The sequence below is a fragment of the Empidonax traillii genome, unplaced genomic scaffold, assembly GCF_003031625.1.
Source record: "Empidonax traillii isolate 1590-97213 ecotype Southwest subspecies unplaced genomic scaffold, ASM303162v1 scaffold14:size4059594, whole genome shotgun sequence".
In the NCBI taxonomy this organism is placed as follows: Eukaryota; Metazoa; Chordata; class Aves; order Passeriformes; family Tyrannidae; genus Empidonax; species Empidonax traillii.
In genome coordinates, this window is record NW_020955207.1 from 1,790,763 (window position 1) to 1,804,351 (window position 13,589).

The following is a 13,589-nucleotide window of genomic DNA, read 5'->3' on the forward strand; positions in this document are numbered from 1 at the left end:
CTTTTTCCCTTTGCATCCTTTCGACTGACAGCCCTCCACAGAGAGTTTCGCGATCTTCTCGGCTGCAAGTAGGAGGACGGGAGCAGCAAGATGGTTTTGCCCGGCTCGACTCGCTCTGCTGCGGCTGAAGCAGACACTCTCGCCTTGCGGTTAAGCGCTTGTCTGTAAGAGCTTCGGAGGACGTCTAGCTGAGATGAACGCGCGGCGCCTTGTCATATGTGCCAAGTGAAAAGGCTTGGACGAAGAAAAAACTGCCAATGCTTAGAAGTTCGCAATTCAACAGGATAGACCGCACAGAATTTTCTCTCTTGGCACACTTCCTCGAAGTGCCTCGTTTTCAGCTTCTTGTGTACTACTTGAGTGGGAGTCTTTTTCCCTTTGCATCCTTTCGACTGACAGCCCTCCACAGAGAGTTTCGCGTTCGTACTGAAACGCTGCCTACTTTGCTTTTACAATGTAAGACTGATACTGATGCATTCATAATGATCAAACAAGCGCCCTGCAGTCAAGTCTGGCAGAGAGCACAATGTACATATTCAAATAGGAGATAAAATAGTAGCGTTAGAGATCAAAATGAACATCAGTTCAGACAAATATCTCTCTGACAGTACTAGACATGGACATTTTGAAAAGAGAGTATGAGGACAAGAGTAAATTTATGATCTTTTTCTTTAAACTCTCCTGTCCCAAAACCATATTTTTTTCAGGGACTTTTCAGGACCTCATGTTGTCTCTATACATTTAACAATCATCCATGAAAGTGTCCAATGCCCTGCAGAATAGTGGCAACAAACTAGCAGTCAAAGACAATAATAGTATCTAAAAACTGGAAATGGAAGCCCAACATATTTAAGGTATGGATTTTGCTGTTGGAATAACTAACAATTCCAATGATGTAATAAGAGTTGTGGACCACTAATAAATCTTACATCAAATTGAGTAATACCTGTAAAATTTTGCTCTAGCTATAAGGGTTGTTTAGGCAACAATACACCATACACTCTTGCAGATATCAGGAAAAAAATCAACACACATTCCAGCCAACAACCTTCTAATTCATTAATTTTACATGTGTGAGATACCTTGTTACTATTCTTCTATAGAAATTTAAAACACTGTGTCTTCAGTGGAATAAATTATAACATCCCAAAGACCCAGAAAGGACTTTTTTGTTTATATCACATTGTATCTTACCATATTATTATAACCTCAATAGTCTCCACATGAGCTAAAGACATACTTACTTGGTTCTATTTACTGATGTCACTCTAATTCTGCAATTTCCACGTGGTATTTAGCTAGTGCTACTGTTTGTAAAGATGCCTTTCAGGAATCAAACATTTCTGGAAGAGTTTGGTGGGTTTTTCCCCAGGGTTGCTGTTCACTGTTTAAGTCATTGCAACAGGAAGAAATAACATGCATTGGCTGTTTCTACTCCAATTTTGCCTTATCATGCCATAACCCAGAACCTTCTGACACAAGATGTCTCATTCAGATCCTTTTTCCTCAGAGAAAATAAAGGCACGAATAACCCTATAGCAACAAAGATTGCACGTGCCATTCAGTATAACTTAGAGCTTATTTGTGTACATGTTTATCCAGACATCTATTGATATCTAATACAGATTTCACAGAGTATGCCAGGAAGTTGCAGAACATATTAATGATGTACCTTTTCCAGCTCTTGCATCTCTGAAGAATCTTTTTAATCTTTTATGGAATAAAGAACAGCAAAATGGGGCAACAAAAGGTAAAAATGTGTTACAAAACTTTCTGAGCACTGTGAACTAAAAATCGATGCTGGGATATTTCCTAGTGGCTTTTGTTTCTTCCTCTCTTTTCTTTTAAATACTGCCATTTAAAAGAAGAATTACAAAGGAAGATGCCCCCCATGGCTTTCTGTCAGATACTATCTTATTTGTAAATACTTTTTGTGGTTTAATTACTCCCTTAGGTTAAAGAACAAGTCTCCAAATTGTTCTGTGATCTTTGTATCTATGCAGATGAGATTTGGAAATGAAGGAAACTTGCATCAGCTATGTAATTAAGTGCATAAAGAGGTTTGCCACACTTTCTTGGGTTTCGGGGTTTTTTATTGATAGAAACACATATAATATGAAACATTTTGGGGGGGGTAGGGTTTAAAGAAATATTTTCTGCAAAAGCCCTACCAACATCAAATTGTGTAAGCAAATAATAAATTGCTGGTTTAGTAGGAAAGCTTTCAACATTTCTGCCCCATTGCTCTCTTCCATTTGGTATTAGACCTTCAGCCCTTCCATCTACTTTAATGAAATATACAGCTGTCTTTACTTGTGTCTGGTTTTGTACAAGCATCCCTGGAGTGTGCCGTACAAAACTGAGGTTATAAGCAAGAAGGTTGAAAAAGGAATATATCAGACTGTACAACTGGGAGTGGGAATGTCAGATTGCTTGTTCTTAACTGTCATGAAACCTTTCAGTCCCCATAGAGGTTTTTTGGAGGGTTTTAATGCAGAGTTGCTATGGTACAATTTGCCATAGAGTTACTACTGCACTAATCCTGCAGACAGACAGGAGAGGAAGTGACAGGGTATTTGATTTGCCTCTCAAGGTATGCTGTCTGTCTATGCCAGGAGGTTCAAGGATGAAAGTTAACTGCTCAGCACAGAAGGTATCCTCCTCTTGTGGTGAGTTCAACAGGGAATGTGCTTCCTCCAGAAAGCCAAAGAACTGCTGTATGAAAAAGTGTCTTCCCCAAAATCTTTATAGACAGTACTTGTTAGCAATGATAGGATTATACAAAAATGTCCCCGCATAGTCAGTGTAATAGAAATGAAAACCTCAGCTATTGTCCTGATTGTCCACTTTGATTACATGTTGCATAGGAGACAACCTGGGTCCCTACAAAGGAAACCGTTTTGAAGGCAAGCAACACTTGCATGTGTATGTGTCACTATTCAACACAGCCTATTTTCATTTACTTTTCTGACCATGAAAGCACCGTGCATTCTGCTCTGCTCACACATTTTGGACTATGTCCCCCAAAAGATATAAATGTTCTGCCTGTTTTTATATGCCAGAGCTCAGAGCCATCAGAACCCAAATTCACACCCAAGGAATGCCCCAAAGGCAACAAAAGGGAAAAGCAGAAATATTATAGCATAGACATAAATACCAGGAAGACCTTGTCACTGTTTTATGTGCATTTCAACCATTTTTTCCATTCTCTTGCTGTGCCAGGTGTCTTACCATCATCTACTACCAAAAAGTTCAGTGCTAAACCCAAGAGAGACACTTTCATCAGGGCTGCCATTTGAGGAGAAAAAAAAATGGCTTCACAAATGCACTTAAGGAACCATAGAATACTAGAATGGTTTGGGTTGGAAGGGACCTTAAAGATTGCCTAGTTTCAAGCACCCTGACACAGGCAGAGACACCTTCCACTAGACCAGTTTGCTCAAAGCCCCATCCAACCTGACCGTGAACACTTCCAGGGATGGAGCACCCATAACTCCTCTGAGTAACCTGTTCCAGTTGCTCATCATCCTCACAGTAAAGAATTTTTCCTAATATCTAATCTAAAACTTTTCTCTTTCAGTTTGAAGCCGTTACCCCTTGTACTATCACTGCACACCCTTGTAAAAACTTCTTCTCCAGCTTTCTCTGGGTACTGGAAGGCTTTTACATGGTCTACCCAGAGCCTTCTCTTCCCCAGAATGAGCAAGTTCCATGAAGATTAAGTAGAGCTTTATCCTAAGCTTTCCTCATGTTACCAGTGTGTCACGTTGGTAACCCCCCCCAATTTACTCATCTGTTTTCTCCAGTCAGTGTGGCACCAGCAGATCTCCAAATGCTCTTCTCATGCTCATGTACCTGCAGGGTTCAGGTTTCCCAAGCCATTTTAGCCCGTTTTTCTAAAGAAAGGGGACTGATCCAATCATATTTTTCATTTACTGCTCAATCCCTAAATTTTAACCCATGAATTCTTCAGCCAACTGCAATTAAATTTGATATATAAATTTATCATACATTTCTGAAAAGTTACAGTTGAAGAGGAGAGACCCAGGTTAGCATCTTCCTCTTTCCCCTAAAAATCTGTTGAGTGAAGTCCACCTGTTGTTCGTTGTGTTTGTCCTAGCCAGAGTCCAACCAGAGAGCCTGCCCAGCATGTGCCAACCCAGGGATGAGTCATGATGGACACAACCTGATGGTCTTTAGCACAGGGCTGAGGGTGCTGAGCCCCGGGGAAGGCTGGCACTGGGAACAGTTAGGGCCAAGGACAGAGGGGAGGGAGGTTGAGAATAAAATGGAATATGGGGGGAAGATGCAGACTCTGTTGTAGTGGACATGAAGGGATTGAAAGTATAGAAATTAACATAGAAATTGCCAACTTAATTAACTGAAAAACCAGGTTTCAATAATTTCACTTTTCACAGAACAAAGTATTTAATAAAGAAATTAGTATTCAGGAGCTCCATGGTTTTATAACGGTGGATTGAGGAGAAATGGAAAGAAGTGAAATTTACTTAAAAATATTGTATTTTGCTAATGGAAATCTAGCTTTAGCCTTATTGGCAGCATTGACATTTGCATTCACATTTAATAAGAAAACCATGTTCTCATGCAGAAACTGCAGGCAAAGGGTAGCACTGCTCCCTGGCTTTAACCCCAGTAGTCAGTACTGTAGGTATTTTGTTAAAATTAAAGTCTTGGAAGCAGGAACAAGAAACTAATCTGAAAAGTTCTGAAAAAACTGCAGAACTGGTTGTGATCCTGAAGCACTCCTACAGAACATCTTGAAGTTACTTTGCAAAAACCTGCTGTGGGCAGCTGTTAAAGTTTTAAAACCTTGGTTAAGCTCATGGTACCTGATAACTACTGAACCAAATGTGAAGGAATCTGAATGATTTTCCATTCTTAACCAGAGCTCTTCATGCCATTTTCAGTGAAGCTGCACACGCAGAAAGCAGAAGCTGCTGTGTTTTATTTCAGGATGCAGTGTGGCAACCTATGATAAAGACTCTGATCTGAGGCTCAGGGTGCAGAAATCCAGCTCCCAGTTCTGTCATACCCTGCAAGAGTGGGTCCCTCTGGGCCCCTCAGTTCAGGAAAGACACTGAGGTGCTGGAGCAGGTCCAGAGAAGAGCAACCAGGCTGGTGAAGGGACTTGAGTGTAAGTCCTGTGAGGAGAGGCTGAGGAAGCTGGGGTTGTTTAGTATGGAGAAGAGAAGGCTCAGGGGAGACCTCATCACTCTCTGCAACTACTTGAGAGGAGGTTGTAGCCAGGTGGGGGTCAATCTCTTCTTGCAGGCAATCAGCAGTAGGACAAGAGGGCACAGACTTAAGCTCTGCCAAGGAGGTTTAGGTTGGATATTATAAAAAAGTTCTTTACAGAGAGAGTGATCAGGCATTGGAATGGGCTACCCAGAGAGGTGGTAGATTCACCATCTCTAGAGGTCTTTAGGGTGAGGCTGGATATGTCAGTGAGCGCCATGATCTGGTAATCACAGTGGGGTTGGATCAAGGGTTGGACTTGATGATCTCAGTGGTCTCTTCCAACCCAGTTAACTCTATGATTCTATGATTCTATGAAGAGTGATTTAAGACATGTTAGCTAAAACTAGTGCCATTAAAAATCCCAGAGGCTTTAAAGTTGGGGCTTGCCCCCCAAATCAGTGCTGGCTGTCAGCCAGGCCACCAGACACTGGGGAGGGCATCTCCTGAGCAATATGGGTGTTGGCCACATGCAGAGCAAGAGGCAGAAGGCTCAGGCACGAGCCACCCATGTCCCCACACCAGCAGCTCTTGGGTATCCCACTGAAGAGCAAGAGCCATTGCCAACCCACACACCCCACAGCACCTGTAGTCCTGTTATCAAATTAATAAACCTGATCCAGCAGTGCCAAGTGCTCTCCACCTGGCACCTGTACCATGAGAATAGAGTGGCTGGAGGTATAAAATAGGAGATTTGGGTTGTGTTTCCTCCTCGGTGGGAAGGAGACCAAAGCAATATGTGACACCTCCTTGCAGCTTGCTTGAGAGTGAAGACCCTCCGCTAGTTCCCTTGATGCCAGGGGGAAAGAGACAAGACTTGACTTTGTAAACCCAACTAATTTGATTTTTTAAAACCAAGTCCAAGTCCCTGGGCACCACTGGGGCTGGAGAGTCCAAGAGGTTTGACCTGGCATTCACAGGACTTTCAGAGCCTCAGCCTGCAGCCACTGAACAAATACAGACAAAGCTTGTAGCACAGGGACCAAGACCCAAGCTCCCCTTACCCTCTCCCAACACACAGCCAAGAGCCTTACCAGGATGCAGAGTCCGGCTCCCTCTTGTGCCCTTTCCTTTTAACAAAATAATTTAGGAAATATGACACAGTGGAATATTTTTAACATGCGGTTTAAAAGCACCTTTAACCTAGGGCTGGGCCCCTCATGCGTGCTGCTATGAACTTGAAGCCATTCAGGGAAGGAATTCAGCTTCTCACTCGCTTGGGTAAGCACACATTTGGACCAAAAAAGAAAAGAAGTGGAATGGATTAGTTTTCACATTTCTAATCTTTTTGCAAAAGACTTTCTATTACTAACAAGCTGCAGCTTGTGACCTGTCAGCTTGGGGTGCATTTGCACAGCCCAGTAGGAACCACTTCTCTGCAGGGATCCCTACTTCAGCTCTCTGGCAGCATATAAATTAGGAATTTCCAAGGGAAGAAGCTGAAGTAGTAAGACATGACATTTCTAGTGTTTTACAGAAGGTGTCATTGTTGTGCTGCTCCATTTGACAAATTCCTGTCCAGTGTTCAGCATTCTGCAAGTCACCTCAGAAAATTAATCTTCTCTCATTCTCATTCAGCTACAGTCTATCCTGTACTAAGCTCAAGGTTAAATATTTCCTGTCACAGAATTTAACTATGCATATACATAAATATCACAAGTTACTTCTCCACTTTATTTCCTTCTAAAAGATTAATCCTATGTGTGTCTGTGTGTGTAATCTCACAGAATCTAAACTTAAATCTCTGGTTTAACAATGTATCAATAAAAAGCATGTTGGAAAGAGTGTGGCACTCATTGTAGAATGTTATCTGCACTCTTTTGCCATGTCCAGCATGCATGTGCTTTGATCACAACACAGGTGTTTGACATACAGAGACTCCTGTTCTTGTTCTGTTGACATTTCTTTTAGCTGCTGTTTAGGAGCACTTTTCTTCCCCAGTCCAGGAAAGAGTAAGTGTCAGCAGTCCCTGTTATGACCCCAGACTGTCACTGTGACCATAATGCAATATCACAGTGACTAGTCTCTGGGGAAACCCATAATGAGCTGCACTTGTTAAGCCCAGTAATAAGGTAAAGCATAATTACCAGGTTGTGCGTGCATCTGAAATTGGAGGTTTATTATGTAGAGGAGGCTTGCTTGGATATGACCATTTCCCAGGTACATGATTCAGGTTGAAGCACAGGCTCAGGAGCAGTTGTATCAACACAGTGGTTGGAATGACTGACTGGGGCTCTCCCTAGTCCCAACTCACAGCTGAAGTCAGCTCTTCATGAAGGCATTTCCTAAAGCACTTCTGTACTAGATGTTTGGAGGCTTTTGCTGAGTAGGTAACATTTATCAAACAGCTACAGATTAAACAAGTATTTTACTCTTTCGGCTGCTGCTTCCCAACTATATGATACATATGTGGTTAATTTACTGTCCTCCTATTTGCCAATTCACAATAAAATCTGATTAGTCTTGACTTTCTCCCAAGTCCCTACAGGCTGCAGCTGTCCCTGACTAATACCAGACGTGTTCAGCCTTTCTCAGCTTTGCTCACCTTAGCGGTCAGCAGCTCATCAACCAGCACCTTATAAAACAGATTACTCCAAAATGCTTCCCTGTCTTATCTTTTCCTATTCCACAGCTTCCCTGTGACACCACGTGGTAGCTGCAGCTGGCTGGCTGCAGCTGTGCTCTTGGGGGTACCACTGATGCGGAGAACACAGCCACACACTATCACCAAACTGCCAGGATCACCTGCACAACAGCACCTTCCAGAGAAAATCCTCTCCTTGGGCTCACAAAGCTGGTCCTTTGGCTAAACAGGGAATTCAGCCTCACACCATTAAACCAGCAGGCAGGGGATTTGCTTGCTTCTGACAAACACACCCAGACAGCTCTGCAGCATTTTTGGAGAAGCTGTCCCAGACCAAATGCTCACACTGCAGCCAACAGCTTTGGATGAGATGCTGACTCCAGGGGCTACTGACAGACAAGGAGGCAGCAGTCTTTATTCCTATTAGCATCTATCCTAAGTGAATGTGCACTCTCATCATAAAGCCTGAAAGTTAAATCCATGGGGAAACGTGCACAGAAAAGCGGAACAGATAATCCCATCAGTCCACTTAAATGGGAATCTGAGTCAACAAATCTAATAAACTGGGGTCAGTGGACCAGGCAGATGATAGAAGAGCCTCACTGCTTCATTACATCCTGCAATCCCTCGAGGTCACACTTGGCAGTTTTGATGCTATAAACTGGCTTTCCAGACACAGGATTTCACCACTAGATGTCAGTGGAATCTGAACATTTGAAAGGGATGATACCGCTAAAAGCAGGTTAGCTGCTGGAAAAGTTTATTCTAGCTGATACCAGCTTTTGCTGCAATCAACCACAGTCAACCAAGCCCTTTGCTTGGTTAGGATGGTGCTGTGGTCTTTGCAGAGATGCCCCGAGTAAAAATTCTGCCTTTCTTGTAGTGACACATGGCTCCAGCAGTTTCTTGTCTGTTTACTTCTGGGAAATGATACTTGCCTTCACCATGTTAGTCTCTCTCAATGTCCTCTGGAAATCTGAACATTTAGCCTAAGTTTTTCCTCATTTGCACTTGTACAAAGACAGACTAAGTTCCCTGGAGTCACTCAAATTGCTTTGAAGAATAACTCAAGTTAGCAAAATGCACATAATTAAATTTGATTGACTAAACTACATTATACTCTTCAGCAGAAACTCTTACTTAAAAGTAAAGTGAATTACCCCACTTAAAATTAAATAACCTCATCAAATAAGCAGTAAATCTGGATCTAAATGAATTTCAGACACGTGTGAGTTTTCAGATTCGCATATTATTTTCCCTTAACAGCCCTCCCCTGTTCTGCCTCTGCTATGTTGGTCTTGTTCATTTACCATCCTGTCTTATACCTTTCTTCTAGTTTCTACTATTACATCATCGCCTACTTGGCCTTAAAAAGTGGCTTTCAACCAACAATGTGCCCTGAATCTGGAGCGTGTATCTGTAGCCTTGAGCCAAGGTCAGTGCTGACAAGTGGTGTTAGCCACAACAGTTTTCATCCCTGTAAGTATGACAGGGCACCCAACATCCAGCAGCTTTGCTGGTCCTCTTCTGATAACCAGGGGATTGGCCTTGTACAAAGCCCAGCATTAGTAGCAGTTCACAGTTATTTGTGGCTTTAAAGTGTTTCAGATTGGATAGAGAGACTATATTCTGTTTTATAGTGTAGCCAGAGACTCAGCCTGGCAGCAGACGTTTGAACATCCGGAGTTTTTAAAACCCAACAGAAATCAACCAAAGTTCAACTTGATTTCACACAGCCTTTCTAAAAGAAGGGGAGAGACACCCTTATGACAGCAGCTGGCCTTGCTTTCATGCAAGTTTTTCCAACCTGCTTGACATAACTTGAAGACTTCAAACTTTTGAGGGCTTTACAGCTGAAGGATTGTCACCTGGAGCTGCCGAGCCGACTTTCTCAGCAGACACTTGCCTGTGCCAGAGTCGCTCCCACCGACAGGCACATTTGGCTGGGGGCGAGCCCATGCAGAAATCAAGTCCATGTGACTTCAGTAGCAGCTTCACTGTTTGTGAAGCAACAAAACCTTTACCTAGTGTTACTGAGAGCTCTCACAAACATCTTTCAGAAGCCTCTGTAACTTACCAAGGAAGCGCTTGATCTGCAGCTTGATCCTCACCATCCTTTGTCATTTCTAGGTCTGAAATGACAAGGTCATTGCTAGGTCTCTGCTTACATTTGCTAGCAAATTCCCTCCAGCAAAGCACAGCTTTTGGCTTTCAAGCCATCTGTCACAGCTGGCCATATCTCTCTCAAGGGACACTTCACCACTTAGGTTAAATGGACAAGTTCTGCCAGTGCCATTTTTCGCTGCTAAGCAGCACTCTCATCTAAATAATTTCCCTGCAGACCCAGCTCCACAATCATCTGGGACAATGGCAAGACTTTTCCTTTCCTTTATTTTTCTTTATGACCTTACTTGGAGCACTAACAGTTGGTCTGAAACAGCTCTTCCTGTGCTGCAGGCAGGAAAGGACTTGCATTGGTATCAGCAACAGCAGGAGAACGAAACAAAAAGCTGCAAGTTTTAGAAGCCCTGGCAACTTTCTGCAAGCAACTCTCTCTGAAGGATCAAGCAATCTATAACCTATCTCTATTGCACAAACCATTATTCAAGACTCATCTACTCAAGGTAGGCTGTCCTTCAGTGTGGTTTAGCTCACCTGATTCTGCTTAAAGACAACTTGGTGTCTTGCTTGTATACTTCTCCAATCTTATACAGCTGAACCACATTTTCAGCTAAAAAGGATAAGTTTGAGTTTCCAATCAAATTTTATACTAAACTATGTTGATTTACTATTTCTTATCACCCCCAGGATTGCTGTGACTTCTTACCACAGAGATGAAAGCTGAAACCTTATGAATAGGAAGTAGGGGCACTAGGATTGTAAAAGAGCACTAAAGGCAGCCCACACAGACCTCTAGTTAGGAAACAACACTCTAAGTCCTACTTAGGAGCAAACCCTACACTACCCACCTCTTCCTGCAATGTAACTAACGAACCAAATATCCAGGTGCCATCAACCACATCCATGCAGACAACACAAAGGAAGAGCTTCCCTCTCACCTGCTGCATTTGGGTGACCTCCTGAATGACTCTTCTCTTTCCTAACCCCAAAATGAGGATTTCCCTGGGTTTTAACTGCCAGGTTTCCCTAGGAGTGTTGTGTTTCTCTAAAGGGGGAGGATTGCCTCTACCCTCAGAATTTTCCCTGGGGAAATCAGACCTGAAAAAAGTCATCAGCACCCTTCAGAGTAAAGGAATTTTCCCAAGGCTTTCAAGATCATGCCCCTTTCTCTCCCTGGCTTAGGAAAGGGATGGAGAAAAATATATTGAAGTCCAGCCAGTTCCCAAAATGCATGCATTTGCAATTCCGCAAATAAGTGGTAGTACAGACCTCCTGGAGATACCACCAGCTGCAAATACTTACCCCTGCAATGGGCAGTGAAAATCAAAATTGTACAGACTTACCATTCTTCAACCTTTTAAAGGCTCTGAGGCTGGACTGCTGCTTAGCTCACTTTTGCTAGGCTTTCTGATCTTTACAAGGGTTTTATGAAATCCAAAGATCTTCTTCCAGACAAGAGGGAATGCAGAACACTTCTTTCCTTGCTTCAACAGTTTTTCATTTAGCCCATCGTTACAGGCCTCCTCAGATCTCTGAACTTTATTGATTATCCTGCTCCATTCTTTTAACACTGAGACAACTACAAGCATTTCACAATGTTATTGTAGCCATGCATGGAGGGTACCATCACACAAGTCTCCAGTGTGAAATGGTGAACATTGTAGCTGTGGAGTCAGAGGAAGACTTACCTTTTTTTGGGTTTTGTAGTATGGGCAACTCAGCTGCCACACCCATGGCAGAGGACAGCAGGACTCCTGGGCGTATGCCCTGGGTGACATGAAAGTCTGCTGGCATGTGAAACACAGCAAATACTTAGGAGGTTTGTTTTTCAGTTGAGTGCTTTCTCCTGCTGAGAAGAGGAAATCAGCTCTATGTAGTGTAGAGCAGTTGTCCCCGTGCAGGTCAGTCCTGCTCTGCACAGAGGGCAGTGCTGGCCCTCAAGCAAACTCCCCCCACCTGCTACCTCTCACAGACATACAGCTACTAAAGGAGTTCACAAGCCTCTCTGAATACTTCAGTTAAAATTCAGAGCCCACCAAGCAGACTAAATGGCAGCCCTTTGCCAATCAAGATTTTTTTGGTGGATAGAGGATAGAGGAACCCTTGTTTGAATAGTTTAACAAGATGGTCTGAAGGGACAACATCTGCAATGCAGCAGCCTTGGTTTTTGGCTCTTCTAGCACAGCTGGAGCTGTAAGGCAGCTGTCCTCAGCTCTACACTCTCCCATTTGCAAATCTAGCTTCATATGAAAATATCCCAGCAAGGCTGATGGATGGAAGGAGAGCCCTTTAGGCCAAAGTTAGTTGCTTGCATGTAGCCACATGTGGCAACGGGTTAGGAGGTTCTCCTCTGATCTGGGCTACATTGTGGAAAGCAATGATATCCAAAACAGGGACAGTGATAAACAGCTGGGACCATAAACTCTTCAGCTGGTGCAGCGGGATCTGGAAAAGGATATCTGTCTGTAATGTTTCTTTAAACATCATTATGGAGAAGTGTCAACAATTTAGGCTTGTTTTAAATATTAATATTAAAATTCACCCTATCTGTATACAAACACTGGTGTTTTGTAGGTCAGGCTTAAGACTCCTTAAGGTGCAGGCACTCAGAAGATTAAGTACTGCCAATTTGTAAAGCACTTTGAACAGACATCATGCTAGTAAGTACCGCCCTATGGCATCCTCTGGCTGCCTTCCAAGGATAAGGGGGCAGGTGACATTCCCAGGATTATCATTAACCCACGCTATGGATTTGCTGTGCAAAATATTTCACCTCATGCAGCACACACTTGCATGAGGAGGTTTTCCATGCTCCAAGTATCACACTCAATTACCTACTCCTACCACATGTAACATCCCTTCATCAGCTATTTACTCACTGGGAGAAATAAATTCAGGGGGAAGATTTTCTTTTCCAGAGGTCATACCTTTCCTCTAAGGAAATTTTGATGTCCTTGGAGATTTATTTTACTTAAAACTGAGAGAAAAAGCTACCTTAAATATGATTAATAATTTGATCTAAAATGTAGATGAAAATCAGGAAGGAAGTTTACCTACAGGTTTCAAAGGTACATAGACTTATGTGTTTCAGTTGTACATTTTCAATGTACAAAATAGCAGAATAATTGCAGTAGAAACAAGCATCTCTGAAAACATTACATCTACCTGCAGGCCCAATTAATCTAAAAATTAAAAATTTTCTTCCTTTGCAACAGCAGATGTAAACTCTCAAAAATAAATCCAGGGATTATGTTCTCAGTTCAAAGGAGGACAGTGAAAGGGCCAATTAATTCTCTCACTTCTTACTCCTTTTTCTTTTTCACTAAGTAGGGTTTTAGGCAAGATTGTCAAAACATTGTTAACCAGCATAAACTAGTTGCTACCCATGAGAAACTAAAAATTTATCATTTAAAAATTCCTTGTTAGATTGTTGGAAACTAGAGTGTCCATGAAGATATGGAAAATACATTCAGGATGTGGAAGGAGGCTGAGAGCAGCGAGACCACCTTTGAGGAGTGGAAAAACCAGCTTGAGAAGGTGGACAATGGATTTCAGTGTGCTTAAAAGACTGTTTGCAGTGGTTCAGCTAAATACAAAACCTATTCGTAGGTTGTCTCCCCCATTTTCC